Genomic DNA, 25,011 nt, shown 5'->3' on the forward strand with positions numbered 1-25,011 from the left:
GATGACTTCATAGAGGTTCTAAAGACTTGAAACTTGGTACATGGGTTCCTCTTGGTCCAAGGAAGAATAATATTTATTTTGATGCCAAAAAGTTAAAGGTCGACCCGTCTGTACTATAATTGTTGTTAAAAAGGTTCTAAAGACTTGAAACTTGGTACATGGGTTCCTCTTGGTCCGAGGAAGAATAATATTTATTTTGATGCCAAAAAGTTAAAGGTCGACCCGTCTGTACTATAATTGTTGTTAAAAAGGTTCTAAAGACTTGAAACTTGGTACATGGGTTCCTCTTGGTCCGAAGAAGAAGAATATTTATTTTGATGCCAAAAAGTTAAAGAATAGCCTGTGCGATATTTCTTCATAAAAATGTTCTAGAGACTTGAAACTTGGTACAAGGGTTCCTCTTGGTTCGAGGTAGAATCATATTTGTATTGATACCAAAAAGTGAAGGAATTCTCTGTTCGTTAATCCTTACAATAACTTCGTTTCTTCATGTCGGGTTTATTCATACTCCGTTTTATAGATTTATTTCTATAGTTCTAGGTGCTATGCATTAATTTAGTCCTGAAATATGTATTGGAGGTAATAAAATAAGACATCGGGTGAATCTTCTACGAAGGCTTTCACTTTTAGTCCTTCACTGGGACTACCGCGGTTGTTGGATCTCCGAGCCTTTTCCTCAATTACATCACAGGTACAGAAGGCTGTGGGCACAGAACCATTATTTCTCCTTATGAACTGTCTCCAACCACTCTTCCCTCCGTGTCCAAGGCTATCCACAAGTAACTTTCTCTCTCTTTGTCCGACCAGTCGGTAAACCACGCTCCGAGCATCTTATCTCGCCTACGTAACAGACGCATCCACTGCGTGTGTAATATTCATAGTCGGTGTTACGTAACAACTCAACCTCGTCAAACTTGGATTGACTGACATGTTATGATGTGATAGCTCCGGTTTCGAGGTTATGTGGACATGATGGTTTTTAAATTACTTTATCCATTTATCAAACAATTTGTTTTCAAACAGGTCTTCTGGAATTTCACCGATCGTTTAGTGGTTGCGTGGACTTATCTTCAACTATATAGAAGTGACTGGAAATAATTGGTTTTCATCGAAGGCGCATCCAATTCTTTAGTCTGTACGGTTTCAGTGTTCATATTTTTAATACCTGTAAACGTTACTCAAGTCACTGACTGTGTTCCAAATTCAACTTTCTCAGTCCAAAATTCTCAGTCCGTACTGATAGTTGACACCCAGTTGAGAATTTAACTTCACTTAAATTGTTCACAGGTTAAAGTACAGAAGTGGGAGCTATACGCTAAGCCTTCATAAAACTATAACTGGAATTTTAAGATGAAGTTTATTTTAAAGCAGGCGATAAAGTGATAAAACAAAAACCGAAGCAGAATGAAAATAGATTTGAAAGGTGAGGGTTAGCAATGAACTCAAATACAGAGATGAGTAAAAACCTAACCCACTTGGTAACCCATGTAGATAAGCAAATGTGATGTTGTCGTCATTCAATGATAGAAGAATACTCTTCCTCAGGTGGATAACTAACCTAACACATAACTAAAATATTGAGTGATGTATCGGGACTCGCATAACTCAGGAATCACCACAAAAATGTGTTAACTGCGAGCACACGATCTCTAAAACATGGACTTAATAAAGTAAGAACTAATTATTTAAACCATACTAAAATTACAGGTGACCAACTAGTTTATACTAGAGGCATTTGTTTAGTACTGAAGGAGTTTGAGGTTATTCAATGTCCTGTTCGATTTTAACTCAAACCCAACGAGGCACAATTATATATAGACCCTTAACATGTTCCAAGTGTTTACTATTAAACTATGATTAATATTCAAAGGAAATCGTGCAACACGATATGTTCCAGGAACTACATAGGAATGTCTGTCAATAATCCTATACCGAAATATTCCAGAGGAATCCTAGTGATCATAAGAGCTTCTATTATACCTTATATAAAACGCACCCTATTAATTGTCCAAGTGGAGTATGATTTGGTTATCATCTCGTAAAAAATTCACCTTCTGGACGTTTTAAGAGTTTCTGATGGAATACGAAGGGCTACAAAGGCCATTATGCCACAGGACATTGTTTCTAGGAATTTGGGTTTGTGATTATCTCTAGCCTTGGATTATCATTTAGGGACAAACATGGGGCATGCATTCCTTTCTAAAGGATATGATTAGGATTTGTAAAAAGGCATACGTATATGCAAAAAATAAAATAAAAACACGTTTGGGAGTTAAGATCCAGAGCGTCTGGGACCTGACGCTGTTACAGACTTGACTCCTGAAATCTGGAGTCATGTTGTCTGAAGATCCAACTAATTCGGAAACAAAGAAACTCAAAATGAACTATTTACATCATTTCGACACCAGAGAGTCACCTAGACCACACAATATAGGTGAAGATGTACTCTCATTCTCTCACCAGGTGCACAATTGAGTGCATTGAAAGAGATTTCAGGAGTCAAGTCTGTAAAAGTGTCAGATCCCAGACACTGAACTAACAGGAAGGTGAATTTGAGCTTAAATCAACATTCACATTGGATCAACCCTTTCCATCATAGCTACGTTATATGTAGAAACACGTTTCTTCAACTTAATTACTTGGTATATTATATAAGTCGCTACGTATAAAGTCGCTAAGATATATACAGTTTCCAATGATGTATTATGGGGGAAATGCTGCTATCAAATAAGTAAATAACATTGTTATTCCCATTAACAAATGTCAGAAGCGTCTAAGAGAGTAAATTTAAACTCCGAGTTGTTAAGGGATAATGGTTGATTTCTGTCTCCTAACATACCCATACTAAAACGTATGGTGCGGTTTGTGGTGCACCACAAAATATAAATTAATTGCCGAGCTGTGGAACTAACACACCCCCTAAAATCTAATTTAAATTTATTTTAGTGAATTCCACAGAATGATTGAGTAACCCAAACGCTTATTTATGTAAATTGAACTGTAACCTTAATTAGGTTATCCTAACTGGAAAACGTATGAAAAATTAATCTTCTAGCTAGATGACTTGTGAGATAAATGAACATCAGAGAGTTAACAAGGGAACAATGTAGCAAGTAAACTAGCCAAGCGGGCGCTTTTAACATGCGCTCTTAAAAGTCCTTAGAGGATAGAAGAGGATGATATAGGAATGTATGTAAGAAGGACGGACAATAATGACAGAATGAGAATAAATGATATAAAAGGAGAAGGTGCCACAGATTAAGTTAATTCAATACAGAGGCTGTGCACAGTTTTATGTTCTGATATACAATGTCAGGGACACATTTTAGTACAACTTTCCAGTGTAAAGTATGAGGGTATTTTATTTAGGTAGTCAAAGATTGGTACATGCCGTTGAAATATAGTAAATCCTGGTGATTGAGGGATGATGTCAATAAACTTTCACTGTATATGGAATCTCATGGTAATGTTTTTTAAACGTGAAACAATAAATAGATGTTCTCTCTGTTATAATTGGCACTTCGTTCTTATTTGGGGAACAAGATTTTACCTAGATTGTAGTCATGCATTGGTTTAGTCATTTGCCTGAAGAAGAGATCAAATTGTACATCTCAAAACGTACTGTTACTGATTGTATTGTATCACTTAACAACGGAAAATGTCCGGAAAAATCCTGTTTCATTCACAATCCTCCCATCATTAAAAACAAACTTCACACAAATAAGATTCCACCGACATTATCTTTTCATTTTTAAATATTAATTTTGTGTGTGTGGTTTTACTTACGACAAAGCACACACGTCGTTACTTTACTTACGTTTTATTTACTTTTATTGTGTTCGTTTTCATTTCTTATAATGTGACAAGAATAATGATGCATTAAGTCAAAATTTGGACCACATTTGAGTTCGTTCTGTTAAAGAATTGTATCATCAGTATATACAGTTCCATATAAATGTTAATGATTTGGTTTCTTAAACAAATTTGAAATATTTCTTCTCTATATAACATCACTGTGGTTAGTAGTCAATGCAATATTACAAATATGTAGTCGTAGCATACAAACATGTCTTTTTTGTCCTGAATTTTAGCAAATAGTAACAAACTAGTTTTAGCATGTAGACGTGTCGTTTTTGAGCTGAACTTTAGCAAATGTAACCATCTAGATGCAGTTGTAGCATACAGACATGTCGTATTTTAGCTTAAATTTAGCCAATAGTGGCCAACACGGTGTAGTTGTATCATACATACATGTCATTTTGGAGCTGAATTTTAGCCAATAGTGGCCAACAGGGTGTAGTTTTATCATACAGACATGTCATTTTGGAGCTGAATTTTAGCCAATAGTGGCAGCAGGGGTAGTTGTATCATCATACAGTCATGTCATTTTGGAGCAGAATTTTTAGCCAATAGTGGCCAACAGGGTGCAGTTGTAGCTTACAGACATGTCTTTTTTGAGCTGAACTTTATCCAATAGTGGCCAACAGGATGTAGTCGTAACATACAAACATGTCTTTTTTGTCCTGAATTTTAGCAAATAGTAACAAACTAGTTTTAGCATGTAGACGTGTCGTTTTTGAGCTGAACTTTAGCAAATGTAACCATCTAGTTGCAGTTGTAGCATACAGACATGTCGTATTTTAGCTTAAATTTAGCCAATAGTGGCCAACAGGGTGTAGTTGTATCATACAGACATGTCATTTTGGAGCTGAATTTTAGCCAATAGTGGCCAACAGGGTGTAGTTGTATCATACAGACATGTCATTTTGGAGCTGAATTTTAGCCAATAGTGGCCAACAGGGTGTAGTTGTATCATACAGACATGTCATTTTGGAGCTGAATTTTAGCCAATAGTGGCCAACAGGGTGTAGTTGTATCATACAGACATGTCATTTTGGAGCTGAATTTTAGCCAATAGTGGCCAACAGGGTGTAGTTGTATCATACAGACATGTCATTTTGGAGCTGAATTTTAGCCAATAGTGGCCAACAGGGTGTAGTTGTATCATACAGACATGTCTTTTTTGAGCTGAACTTTATCCAATAGTGGCCAACAGGGTGCAGTTGTAGCTTACAGACATGTCTTTTTGGAGCTGAATTTTAGCCAATAGTGGCCAACAGGGTGCAGTTGTAGCTTACAGACATGTCATTTTGGAGCTGATGTTAGGCAATAGTGGCCAACTGTATCATACAGACATGTCCTGAACTTTATCCAATAGTGGCCAACAGGATGTAGTTCGTAACATACAAACATGTCTTTTTTGTCCTGAATTTTAGCAAATAGTAACAAACTAGTTTTAGCATGTAGACGTGTCGTTTTTGAGCTGAACTTTAGCCAATAGTAACCATCTAGTTGCAGTTGTAGCATACAGACATGTCATTTTGGAGCTGAATTTTAGCCAATAGTGGCCAACAGGGTGCAGTTGTAGCTTACAGACATGTCTTTTTTGAGCTGAACTTTATCCAATAGTGGCCAACAGGGATGTAGTCGTAACATACAAACATGTCATTTTGTCCTGAATTTTAGCAAATAGTAACAAACAGTTTTTAGCATGTAGACGTGTCGTTTTTGGAGCTGAACTTTAGCCAATAGTGGCCAACAGGGTGCAGTTGTATCATACAGACATGTCATTTTGGAGCTGAATTTTAGCCAATAGTGGCCAACAGGGTGCAGTTGTAGCTTACAGACATGTCTTTTTTGAGCTGAACTTTATCCAATAGTGGCCAACAGGATGTAGTTGTAACATACAAACATGTCTTTTTGTCCTGAATTTTAGCAAATAGTAACAAACTAGTTTTAGCATGTAGACGTGTCGTTTTTGAGCTGAACTTTAGCCAATAGTAACCAATCTAGTTGCAGTTGTAGCATACAGACATGTCATTTTGGAGCTGAATTTTAGCCAATAGTGGCCAACAGGGTGTAGTTGTATCATACAGACATGTCATTTTGGAGCTGAATTTTAGCCAATAGTGGCCAACAGGGTGTAGTTGTATCATACAGACATGTCATTTTTGGAGCTGAATTTTAGCCAATAGTGGCCAACACAGGGGTGTAGTTGTATAGTAGTTGTATCATACAGACATGTCATTTTGGAGCTGAATTTTAGCCAATAGTGGCCAACAGGGTGTAGTTGTATCATACAGACATGTCATTTTGGAGCTGAATTTTAGCCAATAGTGGCCAACAGGGTGTAGTTGTATCATACAGACATGTCATTTTGGAGCTGAATTTTAGCCAATAGTGGCCAACAGGGTGTAGTTGTATCATACAGACATGTCATTTTGGAGCTGAATTTTAGCCAATAGTCGCCAACAGGGTGTAGTTGTATCATACAGACATGTCATTTTGGAGCTGAATTTTAGCCAATAGTGGCCAACAGGGTGTAGTTGTATCATACAGACATGTCATTTTGGAGCTGAATTTTAGCCAATAGTGGCCAACAGGGTGTAGTTGTATCATACAGACATGTCATTTTGGAGCTGAATTTTAGCCAATAGTCGCCAACAGGGTGTAGTTGTATCATACAGACATGTCATTTTGGAGCTGAATTTTAGCCAATAGTGGCCAACAGGGTGTAGTTGTATCATACAGACATGTCATTTTGGAGCTGAATTTTAGCCAATAGTGGCCAACAGGGTGTAGTTGTATCATACAGACATGTCCTGAAGTTAGCAAATAGTAACAATCTAGTTGTAGGTTGTAGCATACAGACATGTCGTATTTTAGCTTAAATTTAGCCAATAGTGGCCAACAGGGTGCAGTTGTATCATACAGACATGTCATTTTGTAGCTGAATTTTAGCCAATAGTGGCCAACAGGGTGTAGTTGTATCATACAGACATGTCATTTTGGAGCTGAATTTTAGCCAATAGTGGCCAACAGGGTGTAGTTGTATCATACAGACATGTCTTTTTTGTCCTGAATTAGCAAATAGTAACAATTTAGTTGTAGTTGTATCATACAGACATGTCTTTTTTGTCCTGAAATTAGCAAATAGTAACAATTTAGTTGTAGTTGTAGCATACAGACATGTCGTATTTTAGCTGAAATTTAGCCAATAGTGGCCAACAGGGTGCAGTCGTAGCATACAGACATGTCTTTTTTGTCCTGAATTTTAGCAAATAGTTAACAAACTAGTTTTAGCATGTAGACGTGTCGTTTTGAGCTGAACTTTAGCCAATAGTAACCATCTAGTTGCAGTTGTAGCATACAGACATGTCGTATTTTAGCTGAAATTTAGCCAATAGTGGCCAACAGGGTGCAGTCGTAGCATACAGAGATGTCTTTTTTGTCCTGAAGTTAGCAAATAGTAACAAACTAGTTGTAGTTGTAGCATACAGACATGTCGTATTTTAGGTAAACTTTAGGCAATAGAGGCCAATTAGATTCGTTTTTCACATACAGGAATTCTTTATTCGTATTAGTATAATAAATTGTTTTATAGTGTTTCTCTGATTTGTTACTCCGTCTGTCAATAATTTAACCTTATCTTTACACAATATTATTTTTAATTGCTCTGTATACTACAAATAAAATTAAATACTAACAAAACTGAAATAAATAAGTCATGGAATTGTTCTTCACAACTTTTTTCCTTTTTACAATAATATTAAATTACAGCGATCCCCGCACTTGTTGATTGTGTAAAACGCAATTTACTCACCCACGTGTGACATCACAGTACTTAAACGATCAACAGGTTTTATGTAACTATTGTGTATTTGAAACCAGCACTTACCGTCGTCACATTGCAACACGATGCTCCACAACACCGCACGGACAATGTGCAGTGCAACTGCTTAGCTTGCAGCTACCAGGAGACCTTGCCACATTGACCACAGCTTATCAGTCTGATAAGGCATTTGCTTGTGAAAGGTCATCCGTAATATGTTATCCGTAGTAAATAAAGAGAGAATATAAAACTCAGCAAATTTTGCAACGAGTGTTTCCACCATCATTAAAAACTGCGGACTTTGAAAGCGCTTTAAAAATATAAATCTATTAGTATTTTTAAATAAATGAGGTCACAATCTTTGATCAATCAGTTTTATTCTATACAGGATGTCAGGTAACTCTCTGAACAAAGGTATACGCGTTATTGCTCAGGTCAAGACAAACATACTTCACCATATGAACTTGGATCTCCGATGGTTAGTTTCCCATCTGTCTGTCTTTATACGTTTTTCATGCAAAAAAGTAATATCTTAAAAACTAATTATTTAAATTATACCAATTCTGGCTCAAATTTTTATAACGACAAGGCCAGTTACTGAAAAAATATAATCAATTTATCTTTAGTATTTTCAAAATGGCGGCCATAAAAAATTTTAAACTTTGAATATGTTAAAACTAGCATTTTTTCTCAAGTATTGCGAGAGTAAAAGTTTTAGTGGATTTTTATCATAAATCTAATGACACTAAAGTTATTTAAATTAAATATTAAAAAAAACTGATTTAGAGCAGATTTACTGTGACAAGACACGACCCACATTGAGATTCTCAGCGAATAGCCAACAATACAAAAACTGAATAAATGGCAGAGTTTGGGGGCCACCACAAGGCACTTTGGTGATAAACTTTATCACCTAAGGCAACTTTATCGTCCTTGGAGACTCATTAGAGTCTCCGAGGACAATTAAACTCACAACACCATTGATAAAAATCTTGTTTTTTTTTAATCAAAATACGTCACTGGTGGCGTTACTGGACGCAATGCTAAAGTATTTGCCCGGAGTCCAATAGAACACAGCTGTTGCTTTTATTTATTCTTAAAATTATCTTAGGGTACTAACCAAGTGAAATAATGCTGGCAAAACGTATCGCAAATTTTAATTTATGAAACAGATACTAATTACATAAGTATGAGTTACAGAATACAACGCTTTTCTATTTGAATATTTAAATGTGTGCTTGTAAGAAATCTAGGTCTTACGTGACTTTTTGCTGAGGTTGACAATGCTATGCGTGTTTAGTCCGATGGTAAATACACCGTTTAAAGCTTTGTACTGTCAATGAAAAAGGATCACTATACCTTTCCTTTTTATGTCCATTTTCCCTCACCTGATGTCGTTTATTACGTCATATATTATAATATGTAAAAATAATTAATATTTAACTGTAATGACAATGAAGATTTAAACTACGAGTATATGGCATTCCGTCAAAGCTAAATAAAGTCAGGAGCAATACCACTTCTACTTCATTTTATATTTATTGGTAGACTTGGTCAAAAATAGTAGGAACGTAAATATATTTTCTAACAAAATTAGAGTATGGTTGATTGGTCAAAATGATATATGTTTAAGATAATAAACTAGTGTATGGTTAGTCCAGTCTGCTATGTTATAATAATATTTAAATGGATACATGAGAGCTTTATAAAACATTTGTTTATAATATTTAATGTCACATGTTTAAAGCCTAATATTTTAATTATAATTATAATATATTAATTATACTCAAATTAAACTTTGAAACATTGTAGTACGGTAATATGGTGGTTAAGCGGTGCCTAAACTGTATAGAGATGTGTGTGTGTGTGTGTGTGTGTGTGTGTGTGTGTGTGTGTGTGTGTGTGTGTGTGTGTGTGTGTGTGTGTGTGTGTGTGTGTGTGTGTGTGTGTGTGTGTGTGTGTGTGTGTGTGTGTGTGTGTGTGTGTGCATATGTATGCGTATCATGTATGTAAGTATATGTATGTATATATATATATATATACACAATTTTTACAATAATGTATTTTGTACTACTTAAACAGATCTTTCGTAAATCTTTATGTTAAACTATGGTACACAATTACAATTACGATTACAATTAAGAACAATTAAGTACAATTAAGAAAAGACTGATGGACTCTTCCCCCTACACAGACCTATAGTCTATATGGGGAATTATTCATTGAAATTATGGAAGTGTATTGTATATGTTATTGTTTTGTGTATGTGAATAAAAAGATTTTGATTTGATTTGATTTACTACATAAGCTACAATAACAAATTTTTATTACTTAATTCTTGCTCGTTTCCGCTATTGATTTACTCTTTTGGTATACAGTATCCCCAACACAGGCACAGCCTTATGGAGTACCTACATTTCCCTTATTGTGTCAAATGTATTGGCCCAATTATTAGTACACGTACCAATTGCAAAATAAAATAAGTAGAATATTTTTGTTTGTATTTGTTATTACTTGCTGTTATGTTGACACTATGGTGTTATTTATTTTTAAGCACTGGCAATAATATGTGGTTGTAATATTCAGTGTGTTTTTTTAGTGAAATAAATTATTTATTATTATTTGTATGCGATGCTGTAAACTAGTAGTTTGATAACCGCCACGTCATTGCGAGTTTAATTTAATGACCTTTTGAGCACTGTTGAAAATTCAATAGCTACTATAGATTCAGCCTTGAGTTTCTTTTTGAGTATGATTTATGTAATATAGAAACTTACATTTTGAGATTGAGGATGTCAGAGAGTCTATCGAACCACAATAAGGGCTTACCACGCGTTGTTCGCGTGATTCCAAAACTGCCAAAACATCATCTCCCCCTACGTCTGTCTACAGCACGCGACGCACGGAGGAGTCCAAAAATTGTGGTGTTCACAGTTCAGCACAGTTTGTACTACAATGTATCATGAGATTATATTGTTTTTTTTTTTTCAATCCAGGCAAAATCAAATGAGTAAACGGGAATGCTGAATTTATCTACATTTCGTCTTCCGCTCAGTGGAGCGTCTGAAATCTGACTCTGTCACAGCCTTGACTCGTAAAATCTGCCACTGTCACAGCCTTCACTCCTGAAATCTGACACGATCACAGACTTGACTCCTGAAATCTGCCACTGTCACAACCTTGACTCCTGAAATCTGATACGGTCACGGCCTTAACTCCTGAAATCTGACATGGTCAGAGCATTGACTCCTGAAATCTGCCACGCTCACAGTATTGACTCCTGAAATCTCCCAATGTCGCAGCCTTGATTCATGAAATCTGACATGATCACGGACTTGAATCCTGAAATCTGACACTGTCACAAACTTGACTCTTGGAATCTGGAGTCCGCTTCCGTATGAAGAGAAAAAATCTACAACGAAGACGTTCAAAACGAAGACAATGAGAACCTCTCTAGATTACACTGGGTAGCTTCTGGGTAAACCAGACAGAGCTCTTGTGTTGTCTAGGTGTCTCAGATGTCAAAACCACGCTAAGTGTCTTCTTTGTCGATTTTCTGGATCTTCATAAGGACGTGGACTGCAGATTGTGGAAGGTGAAATGGAGCTAAACTCAACATTCGCATTGAATCAACCCTTCCCGCCTTAACTAACTTAAGTGTTGATGAAGTGCTTGTGGTGCATGTTTCTGAGTTCATAGTGTATAATAGTTACAGTAGTCACTCCACATATAAACAATTTTGTCCAAGTGACTTCGATGAAAATACATTTAAAATATCAAATCAACATATTCACCTCCGATCATTAAACTAATTTTTTTATACAGATTTTCGATTGGGAATAATTAAACATCTTTATTACGTGTATGTAATAATTAAGTATTATTTTTGTTTATTATTAAAAATGGAAATTCCACTTCAAACTTTTTCCAAATGGTAACATGCAAGTAAATAAATATGGTACTACAAATATAACATTTGATAAATTATCGAACTAATTAACAGTTGCTAAACAATCGAACAACTAATTAACAATTGATAAACAATCTAACAACTAATTTATTGGTACATAATCTAACAACTAATTAACAGTCGATAAACAACGCACCAACTAAGTAACATTTTTATAAATAATCGAACAGTTAATTAACAGTTACTAAACAATCGAACTACTAATTAACAATTGATAAACAATCTAACAATCAATTAACAGTTGCTAAACAAATAATAAGTAAGTAAAAGTTGATAAACAAACTAACAACTATTAACAAATTAACAGTCGATAAACAATGTAGCAACTAATTAACAGTTTATAAATAATCGAACTACTAATTCTCAGTTGATAAACAATCGAACAACTAATTAACAGTTGATAAACAATCGAGCAAGTAAGTAACAAAACATGACGACTTTATAAAAATAACAGTGGATTACAGTGAAATAATTAGTAGTTATGAAATAAAAAATGTTTCGAGTAAAGTAAAACTATGTAATATATACAATTGATAAACAATCTAACAACTAATTTATTGGTACATAATCATGTATATAGTACATGGTTATAGTAATTTAAGCGAGTAGTTTTGTAGTTTTAGGTAATAGATTGGAAAAAAGGATTTATGAGATATAGGTGTGGGAAGACTTACGAGCGGGTAGGTCAATGATTGAAAGGCGTGAGTGGTTGAGTTCAATGAGTGTGGGATACTGGGTGGTAGGGGGAAGTGAGGATGGAATGAGCAAGGTTTATGGAGATGTGGACAGCCATTTATGTTCATGGTGTTCAAGCCAACACAGAAGAAGTCCACCTCGTCAGGAACGGAGTTTCCAAGGTCATGCAATTTTGTTATTGGTCGATAATTGTTTGATATGCTGTACCGGCCTAACCTTACTGTATGGAAGTACAGCAACCCTGTATTAACTTTCAATACGTAAAATAAAATAAATATCCACGAGTTTACTTTAGACTAAAGAATATTTTTGTGCTTTAACAATACCCAGGCTTCTATTGTGGATGCTCTAGATATTGTGAGGAAAGCAAACTAACGCTTTCAAATGGTAAATCTAATCTTATGATCTATTTACAAATATTTTTATTTAGGTTCCTGTACAAAATGGCGGACGTTGGAGTATTTGTAAGTCAAAACAGCATAACTCTTCTTTATCCTCAAAATCTCTTCAGAAAATTAAAATTTTTTCCAATCTTATTTTCACATTTTTCAAAATAGAAAGGAGGGGAGAAACTCATGATAACTCAATAAAAACTGTTATTCCACTTTAAAAAAATCTTATGTGGTTAACCCTGCACGTTTGGAGTTTATTACTTAAGTTCTGGACCATTTTTCAAACATTTGCATGTGATATTTTATCATTTTGTATTACACATGATCTTTTTTCAGAAAGAACATGGCCTATAAAATGAAAATCCTCAGAAATACATATAATTTTGTGTTTATATATCAAAAAATTTTAAGAAATGAGATATACATGTTTTTCAAAACTTCCAAAACTACAAATTATATATTTTTTCCAAAATAAATAAGCCAATTACCACACCAATGATCTTTGAACAAATATTACTTAGAACAATTTATAGACAATAACAATGTTCTGTCGGCATACATTGAAAAATAATATTAGTTACATTATCGTTTTGAAAATGGATATTCCTGTTAATGTTAAATATCGATTACAATGTAAAGCGCATAATTTAGTGTGTGCACAATCTGCTGTTTCATATAAGCCCATAGCTAACTGAGGAGCTGACTTGAATTTCTCACTATCTTCTGAATTAGAGCTTCAATTTTGTCAACGCATAGAGGAACCTTTCCTGTTTTACTTTACACGACGTAAGAAAAATATCAACTTAATGGCACTTTAAGGGTTAAAAATTTCATAATGTATTTTGAGCTTAAAATCAAGCCGCATTTATTTTGAGATATAAACCTACTAATAATTTAAACTAAATGTATAATATTGTAAATTAATAGTCTATATAAACGTAATTTTTAGTACGCGTTTACGAAATAAAAGTTGCTTTTTATTTGACCAGTTTTGAGTTTTAGTAGCCACATTAGATGTAAATTTCCATTTAAAATAAATAATAATGTGTCATAATGTTTTAAATTACTTTTTTTGAGATCGATGGTAAAACCCGTATATCAATATATAAATCGGTTAAAAAGTTATTTTAAAAATACAACTGTTGGATTTTTGTTTAATTTTTCCGATCCACAGGTAATTTATCACTGCCATGCCTTGTTGCTCCTAAAACGCGAAAATGTATACTTATTAATGTATATATTATTAAGTAGAGACAAAATATTTAGTCAGCAAGACAACCAGTAAAATAATAGTCATGGCATGAGTTCACCCAAATACCCAACACGTTTATCCCGACAAAAATAGTAAAATGTTGTAAATCACGATAACAGTAACATAGGTTAAAGTTACAACTCAAAAGCCACCGGACCGACCCGTGGTTGTTGCCCTGATATGTATTAATGTACTTGACAATGGGGGAACTTGAGCTTGATTCGATTAACAGGCGTTGAGGAGGGAGAGTTCTGTCCATGTTTGATAGCGGTAACGTGTGTTTTAGCGTCCATCAATGTTTAACCTCCAACAATATGACTTTGAGCATCGCTGTTTCAGTATGAATTCTCCTAAAAGAAACGTAAACACAATAACACTCAATTTTCAATTTATTTCTTATATTCTGGAATTACCAATAATCGCGGTTTGCTTTCAGTGGAAAAATGAAAAATTTCTATATGTCGCCATAATTTAGCGTCAAACCCTAGCTTCTTTTAAAAAAAAGTACAGCCATGAAAATGTTCCATAACAGAGGAAGAACTTGGACGGTAATTTAATTTTTAATCTTTTGTAGGACTCTGTTACAAAAAATAAATCCGGTGGAAAGGGATGGCCGGCGGGGGGGGGATGAATACATGGAAAAACGGAGTTACACTTGTTTGAATCAGATTCTTACAATCAACGTTTCATTGGCTGAGCGTTAGCGAAGCATATCACTGGAGGGACCCGAAAAAGCAATTTCTGTATGTCTGCCTATCTCACACTGGATTTTGGCTGAGCGTTAGCAAACCTTCTTATACTGGTAACAATGATGGTAAAGAGACAATCACAGAATAAATAAATTCATAAACAAACTGGTTATATGACATTTTACCATGTGACGCAGTAACACATACAGCTATGGTTGAAATTTTGCATACACCTCAACACATTGTTGTAAAGGTGTTATAAAAATTCCCATCACTTCTTTCCATTTTTATCGGAAGGCTTACAAATCCACCTTAAATAGGCTTCAGTTCCGTTTATTCGAGAGCTGGTTTCAGCTATATTCTAAACAGCTGTGGCTGTAATTAGATTACTACTTAATGTATTATTATTGAGTGAGCGGATGGGGAGGAAGTAAGCAAAGAGAGTCAGACACGCACCATGTCCTCCCACACTGTCTCGGGGCTGCTGTCCTAGGACGGACGATCCTGTGACGTCAGAGAGAGGTCGACAACCCTGCACGCGCCATGACCAGGAGACACCCGTGACTGCGCCTCCCTCCCCTACTGGGGGAGCACACCCCAACATCATGCCTCGGTTCTCCTAAAGGTCCTTGCCCTTGCAGCCAGCCACCCCTCCTAGGGGCGGGCCTAAGGCAATCTCCGGGCCGCTTTGTCTCCAACAATTAATTTGGAAATCGATCAGTATTTTTTGGACAGCTTTTTCAGGTTGAAATCAGAAAAAGTTGAACTGATGAATTCAATTAAATTATGATTTAATGGTTCCTTTTGCAAACCAGGGTTGTAAAATTGTAATTATTAATTTAGCAAAATAGCGTATACATTTTCTACATTCTACCAGCTTCTTCTTATTGGAATCAGATGCTCAATTTATGAAAAAACTCCAATAATTAAAAAATTGTATTTTTGTGAGGCCTTTTGTGTTCAATGAACATATCATCAGACCCACATAACTGAAATAAAAGTAACGTCATAATACAAAAAACTTAGACTTAAATATTAATTAAGTCTAAGTTAACAATACAAAGAGATAGAATTTGAAAGACCAGGAAGTATGTCTACTGTGTATGTAAACATTAATATTTAATTAGATTAAAGGCAGTAACGGTGATTTAGGAGAGGTCAAGGCTCATTATTTACTAAATCATTTTGGTTCGTCTGCATAAAAATCGTTTCGTAAGCATCGAGGGAATTTTTTATTTCTATTAATAATTTAACTTTTTTCTTCATAAATTAAGCATACGTTTTCTATTTAAAAGCCATCCTCGGGGAAACGCAGTCTGTACAAGATAAGCTATAACATTGAAAACGAAAACCGCTACAAACAGCTATAACAATACCTTTCTAACAGAATTAAATTGAACTATGTCTTGAGAATCTTTCGTGAGGAGGACCAGAAATAGTCCACGTCTCTCAAAATTCAACATAACATGCCGATAAATATATAAATAAAGTCAGGGTAGTTTGTTGTTTTTCTTTATTTAGTTCTACGAAACGAGATTATTTGAAAAGGAATGGAGAGTACTTTTATCAAAGAGGCGAAGCCTTTTATCAAGCCTTTTCAACCACTCAAACTCTGGTTCTTTGTTATCATTGGACAGACCTACAGCTTCGCCAAATACTTCACCGTTGTAACTCGATGAGGACAAAGTAAATATAAATTGGGATGTATCATTGCAATAGATGTAGTAAAGGTTGGGTGCCTATAAAACCTGTGGAATTCCCGTATTACTTTAGATACATTGATACATGATTGGGGAATAAATCAATTTCGTGTATAGCTTGCGTTGATTGGATACACAAACGACGCGAGGGCTTATCAATTTAAATTTTAAACGCAGGTTGTTATTTTTCAACAGAAGAGATGTCCTTTGAGAGAGTTTGTATATTACAGAAGAGTTGAGAAGTAGGAGCAACTGTGTTTTCGGGTGTTGCAAAGGGATTAAAAAGATTTTATAAGAGATATATTTTTATTTTTCCATTTATGGTTGCATTTCAATTAATTTTGTTCATCTTCTAAATTATTTAATGTTTCTTGGTTGAACTCACAATGAATGGAAAATGAATTATGAAATTAAAAGTTGACTTTCGGTTACAGTCATGTCTTTTTTTGTTTCTTGGCTGTAAATCTTAGAACGCTCGTTCATACAGTATCCAAATCCATTCCAACGCTCTACATCTACTTACATCTGGAATTACAAATTATCTGAGAGCTTTGAAAGTTCAAAATTGAATGAGTGAATTAGTGAAGAAGAGAGTTTACTCGTCGAAGAGGCGAATTTCTTAGTAATCCATAATCTACTTATTATACATATCTTGGTCTCTGATGTCAAAATTATGCATAAAGTTCGTTTTGAACTTCTCCATGGTCAACTTTTTTTATCACTTCAGACGGACGTTGACTCCTGATTGCAGGAGTCAGGTCGGTGACAGTGTCAGATTTCAGACCTTCCACTAAGCAGAAGACCTCAAATTTCATATTACACTCTATTATTTACGGAATATATTATAGTAAATAATTTCGGCCATGATCCATACAATATTTTTGTTTATGCACATTAAGTAACGATTGTTGAGCAATTGTTATATTTCAATTTTTCGAATCTACCGTTTTAAATGAATGATAAAATTCATCTAGTCTATCATAAGACTTTTTTGCAATATTTATACGTATTTAATTCTACTACAAATATCACTACGTACTATAACTCAAATAATTATCACAATTGAAGAACCTGTAAATAAACTCATAATGACGTGATATTATCAACGGGGCTTGAATTCTGCATACACTACTACAGTTTTTTGTTACTACTATATATGTAGAATCCGACTCGTCCTTATAAAATCATGTCATTATCATCTGTTCGTCCTTACGATATGTCTTGATATAAAGGACCTACAGTCTTCAAACTTGGTAAATGGGGTTCTTTTGGTCCAATAAAAAACTCTATTGATAATGAGTTAAAATAGTCAAAATTTAAAGGTAAAAATAAAATTCTAACATTTTTACATTGGTCTTATGAGTAGCAGCGACAACGAGAAAACCGCAGAGTAAAATTTTGTAAACGAACTTAGGTAAAATAACATGACTTTTTATCATGTGACATCGTAATCTTTCGTTATGTTCTGTTAGGTCATCGATACTTAGTTGAATCGATTGACACAAAATCGATGATTAAATAACCCCAAGTACAACTAGTAATGATCACACAGTTTTCCAATATTAATTTGTATTTAACAACATGAAAATTGATAATGGAAAATTGAATGACCATGACTACTACATCTATCAGACTAAAATTGTTCCAATTGCTCCATATACTTAGTTGAATCAATTGACACAAAATCGATGATTAAACAACCCCAATTAGTACAACTAGTAATGATCACACAGTTTTCCAATATTAATTTGTATTGAACAACATGAAAATTGATAATGGAAAATTGAATGACCATGACTACTACATCTATCAGACTAAAATTGGAACAATTGCTCTAAGAATCTGATTCTCAGTTCGGCTCAGATGTGCAGTATTTAGCTGATTTGTTTCAGGTTGTTGATTCTGTGTGAGGGTTAGGGTAGAAATCGTGCACCTCCTTAATGAATTCACCGTTTCATACGTTCTTATTGTGCTACAGTAGGGGAGGTGGGTTAAAGGATATTGCAATGAGAAATCCGGCTAAACCTTTTGCATGACGGTAGTGAAGTCGGTCACTAGTTTACAAGAGGTTTACCTGTGATCCTGGTGCTGGAAAGTTTAACAAGCTTCCAATTGTTCCATTCGAAGCTTGGAAACTTCTACGGCCTCATTGTTTGTGGTTAGTTTTCCCATTTCTTCACCAGTTTTAACTTTAGTGAACTAGAGATGGGTTGTAGGACTGAAGGTCCACGCCTCATTTTGACGAGGGTGGCTGACGTCACGTTTCTGCACGGCAGGACTCTTAGACGCGGGGACTACCAATCCTACTTTCCAAAACTGACCCGGCCGTGTATTAGTTTTTGTAGGTAAACTCATTCTAGCCTACATATTAAAATGGCTTCTTCGTCTGGAAATCAGTGGAACACACTTGCACCGTTACCAAATCAACACTGTGCCTCCATCTCAATAGTCAGATAAGTCTTGTAAAGTTGAGCTAAATTGGTAACGATGACATTATGTGCCACTGTGTTGTAGTAGTACATAATTATGTAGTGGTACATAATTGCACCGTTACCAAATTATCATCGTGCCTCCATCTCAATAGTCAGACAAGTCTTCTAAAGTTGAGCTTCTTTGCCTGGAAATAAATCAGTGGAAATCATAATTGCACCGTTCTCAAATAATCATCGTGCTTTCTCACTTATTGTGCTCCACATTGTGTAACATACAATAACACGTTGTAAGGGTTGTAATACGTTTCTGATTAATGATGATTGGTTTTTAAATAGATTTTTGATGATGAAGAGGATCACATCAGTGTTTCTGACCACCACTAATCCTATTACAGATAAAAAGGAAGGAAATTGCATTTGCAATGATAAAACCATAAGCTGTGAGTCAACCCGCTATTTCTCATATTACTAAATATATCCGGCAAGAATACGTCTGCAAAGAAGATTGCACAAGTTACAATAGAGTACGGAAACACCAACAGAGCAAATGTGAAAAGAAGGAAAGTTCATTGCATAGTGTGCTCAAGGAACAGGAGCGGAAAAACAACTAAAAACATGTAAGAAACCAATGTGGATAAATCACATCAAAACTGTTTTAGAAGAATGCTTGTATCCTGAAGCTGAATCGGTATAAGGACTAATTGTAAAAAAATTCTGCATAAGTATTTCATTGATTTCTCCCGGTAATTCTGTGTACTAATAATATTTTATTTTGCTCGATCATGAGCAGTAAAATTGGTAATTTAAAAAAATATATACAAATTTATTTTATTGTTTTGTAAACAACCAAACCATATTTTAAGACTCCAAAAGTTGAGCAATTTTAAGTTATCAAAATAAGTATGTACCATAATGAAGCAAAAGGAAACATATTTAAAATACATTTTCAATATTATTTCACACACACAAACGCACGCGCGCGCGCGCGCGCACACACACACACACACACACACACACACACACACACACACACACACACACACACACACACCGTAAAAGCTGATCAATAGTATATATATTGATCAAAAAGAAGACGACACTGTAAAAGCTGATTAATATATATATATATATTAATCAGCTTTTACAGTGTCGTCTTCTTTTTCTAAACAAAGTTATTAAAAACTGTTATTTTTACACAAATGTTAAGGATTGAAGAGAAAGCAGGTAAATCTTTTTTTGAATCTGTTAAAAAAACTTCAAACAGTTATGCAATAATTAAATACAACTATATTATGATAAACCAACATAAAATTTAACAAAGTATTTTGGTACGTTTATTAAAAAAATTACTAATACAGTAGTACCACAAATAATTACGTTACTACTTAAGGGTTAAACATCCTATGACAATTTTCAATATATACATTAACTTTTTAGATATTATGTATTCAGTAACGCTAAAATTAACTGAACAGCCTATTATAATTAATATTTATCACCAGGGCTTGTACTTAATGAACCAACCTGACATAAATGCTTAGGGTATGTAGTTTCCATATAATACAATAAGGATTCCTTTAACTGCCCCCAAATCTTTTTTCTGTGATTCTGTAACTACTGAAATAGTAACGCAACCAGGAAAATATATCTTTCTGGTTGTAACAAGATAAAAAACATATACTAGTTTCCGATAGGTCTGACACTAATGCCATAATAGTAGATTACTTGATGGGAACAAAAGAACAACCCTCGACATAGTGCCTATCATATAACAGGATCAAATTCTGTAGGGTCTGATCTCACATGCCTGAGAGAGTTATAAAATATTATAACCTCATTTGCATAGATGTTCTATAAGTTCTATATCGTAAAAACAACTCCAACCCCGGTTGACCAGTTGGAAGCCTGTTATCTTTAAAGCGATAAGACGGTTGACTCGTACTGATAAAGCCGTAAAACTGATTCTTAAAAGCCTTTACCAATGTAGAATAATTAGAGAATTGTCTTAGGTTAGAAAAAAGTGTTGGGAGTTGCTGACATAATTTGATCTGATAAACATGTAGTGGTTCTTTTCCGTTAATTCACTACCATTAGTTTTAAGGTCTGGAATTCCGTTAATTCACTACCAATGATGTTTGTACTTAAATTAGATTAAATTTTGGTTTTCTTTAGCCAATTGTGTTAGTTAATAATAGTAAATACCTGGAATGAAGTGATTTAACGGAAAAGAACCAACTCGTCTTATCTTATCAGTGATAAACGCGCGCCGCTTATCTTTTGCCTGTAATGAAACCTGCGTTAGTTCTGTTTGAGTTTTGTGAGTTGATCTGGGCTTGGACTTTGCAAGCTCGAGTTAATTTTTTTTTAAAGAGCAAGCAGCGCAAAGCGCTGCGCAGCGGGCAAGAATCGCGTGGTAGTGAATTTAACGGAAAAGAACCCATGTAGTGTGTAAGATAAGGGACATAAATAAACACAAATTCAAAATACAGTATTACAATCTCTGACAATTATAAATATAAATCTTGAATGAAAATAGAATCCAACAATTGTATCCATGTAAATCTGTCTAATCACGAATTCAATAGTTCATTATCAAAGACATTTTGCTCAGTTTTGTTTTTACAAAATTAGAAACTATTCCTGTGTTATGGTTTATTTTAACGGGCAGTATTCAATGTGGGTTCAAAAGTCAGAGTTACTTAGAAATACCCAAGTACTATTATTGATTCTATCGCTCTACTTACAAGTCAGAGACGAATACTAAACGATCTGTACAGTTTTCAAATCCGTTAAAAGCTTCTACATGTTTCTCATGACTAGACTACGAAATTGCTCGTACCTAATAATTCAATAAAACGGAGCTTCCTCTTACTTTCCCAACAAAATATTATTTATGCATTGGCTTTTTCCCAGAAAAATTAAATCGCTTACAATAAAAAAATATACTTGTTTGGTAACTACCTGGTTAAGTGGATCCTGAAAACCCTTTAATCATTTAAATGCATTAGAAACGGCAAACTGAAATCGTGTCAGTAAATCCAGCTAGCAGTTTTTCAAGTGCAAGCGAGTTTTTGAGGTTGGCCCACTGGAAGAACTTGTTTGCAGCATTAGTGATGCAGGATGCCCGGTCCTGGCACAGAACTTTATAGGACCTGTTTGTTCCCTCTTTCTCTCTCCGATCTTCGAGCCTGCCGGACAAAAACTGCAGCCTTCAGCCTTCCTTTCTTTTTTCACTTCACATCGCGCGGTACCTGCTCGGTACCACAATCAGACAGTGTCTCCAGACTCGGTGGCTGATGATTTTTGGAAGATCACAAGTTTGCGCATCATCTACATATCTTTGAAAAATACTTTAGATGACTTTGAAACACTTGAAAGATTCATATGAAATTAAATTACTTACTCATTTCTTTAACTTCATTGAATTTAAATCTCTTCTATAAATTTTTGTCAAATACTCGTTTACAAATTGTTCTTGTTTGTTATTGCCAATGGCGCAGTGCATCGGGAACAACGGTTGTCGCGAGATAACCGGATCAAGCAGCGTCGAGCGTGGCTGCTGCTTGGATGGGTGACCACTGAGCGATCCTGTCCTTGCAAGCAGCCTGCCTGCCCGGCCATTGGTGGTGGTTCGGAAGTCACCTTTAAGCCGTTGGTCCCCAGGTTGTGTTAGAGAAGGCGGTTCTTTTCCGTTAATTCACTACCACGCGATTCTTGCCCGCTGAGCAGCGCTTTGCGCTGCTTGCTCTTAAAAAAAAAATTAACTCGGGCTTGCAAAGTCCAAGCCCAGATCAACTCACAAAACTCAGACAGAACTAACGCAGGTTTCATTACAGGCAAAAGATAAGCGGCGCGCGTTTATCACTGATAAGATAAGACGAGTTGGTTCTTTTCCGTTAAATCACTTCATTCCAGGTATTTACTATTATTAACTAACACAATTGGCTAAAGAAAACCAAAATTTAATCTAATTTAAGTACAAACATCATTGGTAGTGAATTAACGGAATTCCAGACCTTAAAACTAATGGTAGTGAATTAACGGAAAAGAACCGAGAAGGCTTCTTAGCGCTAACTTAGCCTGGTAAAATAAGACATCTTTACTTTTCTTTCTATAGTAAGTCTATCTTAAAATCCCATCGTTCTCCATCTTGATTACTTTTTCCCTTTAGAACTTCTTCCCTAATAACCTCAAAGTTATATTTTAGCTCTTTCCAGTTAATGTGTTAACTGTCTGACTCTTAATTTTGCCTTTTGTATACCCTAAAGGAAATTTGTTTTCTACATTTGCAACCAACGTACTGCTTTGTATCTTATTGCAATGAAGTCCACCTTTACAACTTCTTAAAAATATAATCACCTGTTCACAAAGTATATTCTCTCTTATTTTCTCTACTTCCCTTTTCTGAATTTGCAAACAACCATCATTGGGGATTTAATTAAAAATCTTAGAGAAATTTTAATGCTACATTCAGTGGAAACACTAAAATGTAATTTTGAAATACATTGGGTTAGTTCTTGAAACGGTATTTTAAATTTTGTTTAAAAACATTTCGCCACTTCTTGGGCCCTCTTCAGTTTGAATCGTATGGTGTTGTATGTGGTATGTTCAGATGCGAATTGTTAGTATGTATGAATGGTGGCAACGCGACTTCGATCGTGATTGCATCACACTTCATTATAATGTACTCTTGCTCTATCATTGTTCGTTCGTTGTAACGCAGTACTTGTCCAAATGTTTAGTCTAATTAAAAAACAATGTACAATCGAATTAGTGTAAAGAAATTCGGAAATTCTTAACGTATACGATATCAACATATCGCCAGCCACCTTACAAGTAGGTACACCCCAGAATTGTAAATAACAATGCAAAAACCAATGTTTGTGTCCATATCGGAATATAAAGGAAATATGTGTGAAAAACACACTTTCAGAAGCTAAAGCATAATGAAAAGATTTATAATTGTTTTATTATTAAAACAGTAATGGTTATGTTTCTTCTGGAACAGCACTATTTAACGTTGTTGTATGTTATTGTGTCTTTATATTACCTCAAGATTATGTTTTTTATTACTTTATATTAAACGTTTTAGTACATAGTTTCACTAATACGCTTGTCTTATACTTTATATAAATCTTACAAATACAACAAACTCACAAAATATCGATAGAAAATTAGTTACAGTCCAACGTTAGTAACGACATTTTTAGCTAATTAATCACTAAAAACTTATCGAGCTCTTAAAAATATAAACTTTTTCTACGTCAATTTTATTCATAAATTGTTGAAATGGGCAGTTTAAAGGGAAGTAATTATTTAGTTTTTACAATCACCTGTTAGCTGACTAATTTCTCAGAATCGCTCAAAATATGATTTAATTGAAACCCCTTTCAACTATTATCTCAATTGTTCAAACTTATCTAAAACTATATAACTCATATGCCTAACGTATACAAAATGTCCCAAAATTACAAAATTAAATACTTATAACTCCTTGTAGAACGGTCAAAATAGTCTTTTATCCTGTCTTTGGTGTCTCTAGAGAGATTATCTCTCTAGACAGTGACTCTGGAATAAATAAACACGTTGGTGCTCTGGGCCCTCAAATATCTTGCTACTCCCCTGTACAATATGGTAAGGTAAGAAGAAGCAAACAATTATTTTATAGCGGAACTTGATCATAGCCATTTATAGCCATACTCAATGAAGAAGAATTGACTAGATCAAGTTCGCACAAGTTTGTGACGTGGAAATCCATAAATGAGTGCATCATAATATTCGCAGAAATGAACTGTGGCGTGAAGTCATAATACTCTGCGGAACAGGTGGCATGTCAGTATTCTTTATTTCATGCCATCTAGGCGGTAGTTGTTTTTAAATCTTGCTTTTTAAGAATGCTGTACCAAGCGCCTACTTTATAATACACAGGGTGGGCCATAAGTAACTTTACAAAAATGCACTGCTGCAGTAATTGTTAATTATATTCTGCATTTTATTTATTTAATTCTCTTATAAAATCACTTCTAACGAACCACATTGTGGTCGATGCCTGTCCTGGCTGGACGAAAGTCATAGTTTAATTTAATAACTATTGGTATGGGCTAATATTCGGTTTGAGTGATATCTAGGTACGTCAGACCAAGAGCGGAATTCTTTGAAACCTATTAGTAAGTGCACAGTACAATTCCAAAGTACATTTGTGTACGTA

General features: G+C 34.8%; 1 protein-coding gene across 2 annotated transcripts in view; it reads right to left on the reverse strand.

The window, feature by feature from the left end:
- LOC124364606 (Krueppel homolog 1-like) overlaps positions 1 to 25,011 on the reverse strand; it is a 39,483-nt gene that overhangs the window by 14,145 nt on the left and 327 nt on the right. The window contains exon 1 of one of the 2 annotated variants that reach the window (XM_046820207.1): positions 7,739 to 7,827. The exons of the other annotated variant lie outside the window; for it this stretch is intronic. The gene's annotated coding sequence lies outside the window, so the exon portion shown is untranslated. Of the gene's footprint in view, positions 1 to 7,738; positions 7,828 to 25,011 lie in introns of those variants that run through there. 2 annotated transcript variants of the gene reach the window in all.

The sequence above is a fragment of the Homalodisca vitripennis genome, chromosome 6, assembly GCF_021130785.1.
Source record: "Homalodisca vitripennis isolate AUS2020 chromosome 6, UT_GWSS_2.1, whole genome shotgun sequence".
Lineage (NCBI taxonomy): Eukaryota > Metazoa > Arthropoda > Insecta > Hemiptera > Cicadellidae > Homalodisca > Homalodisca vitripennis.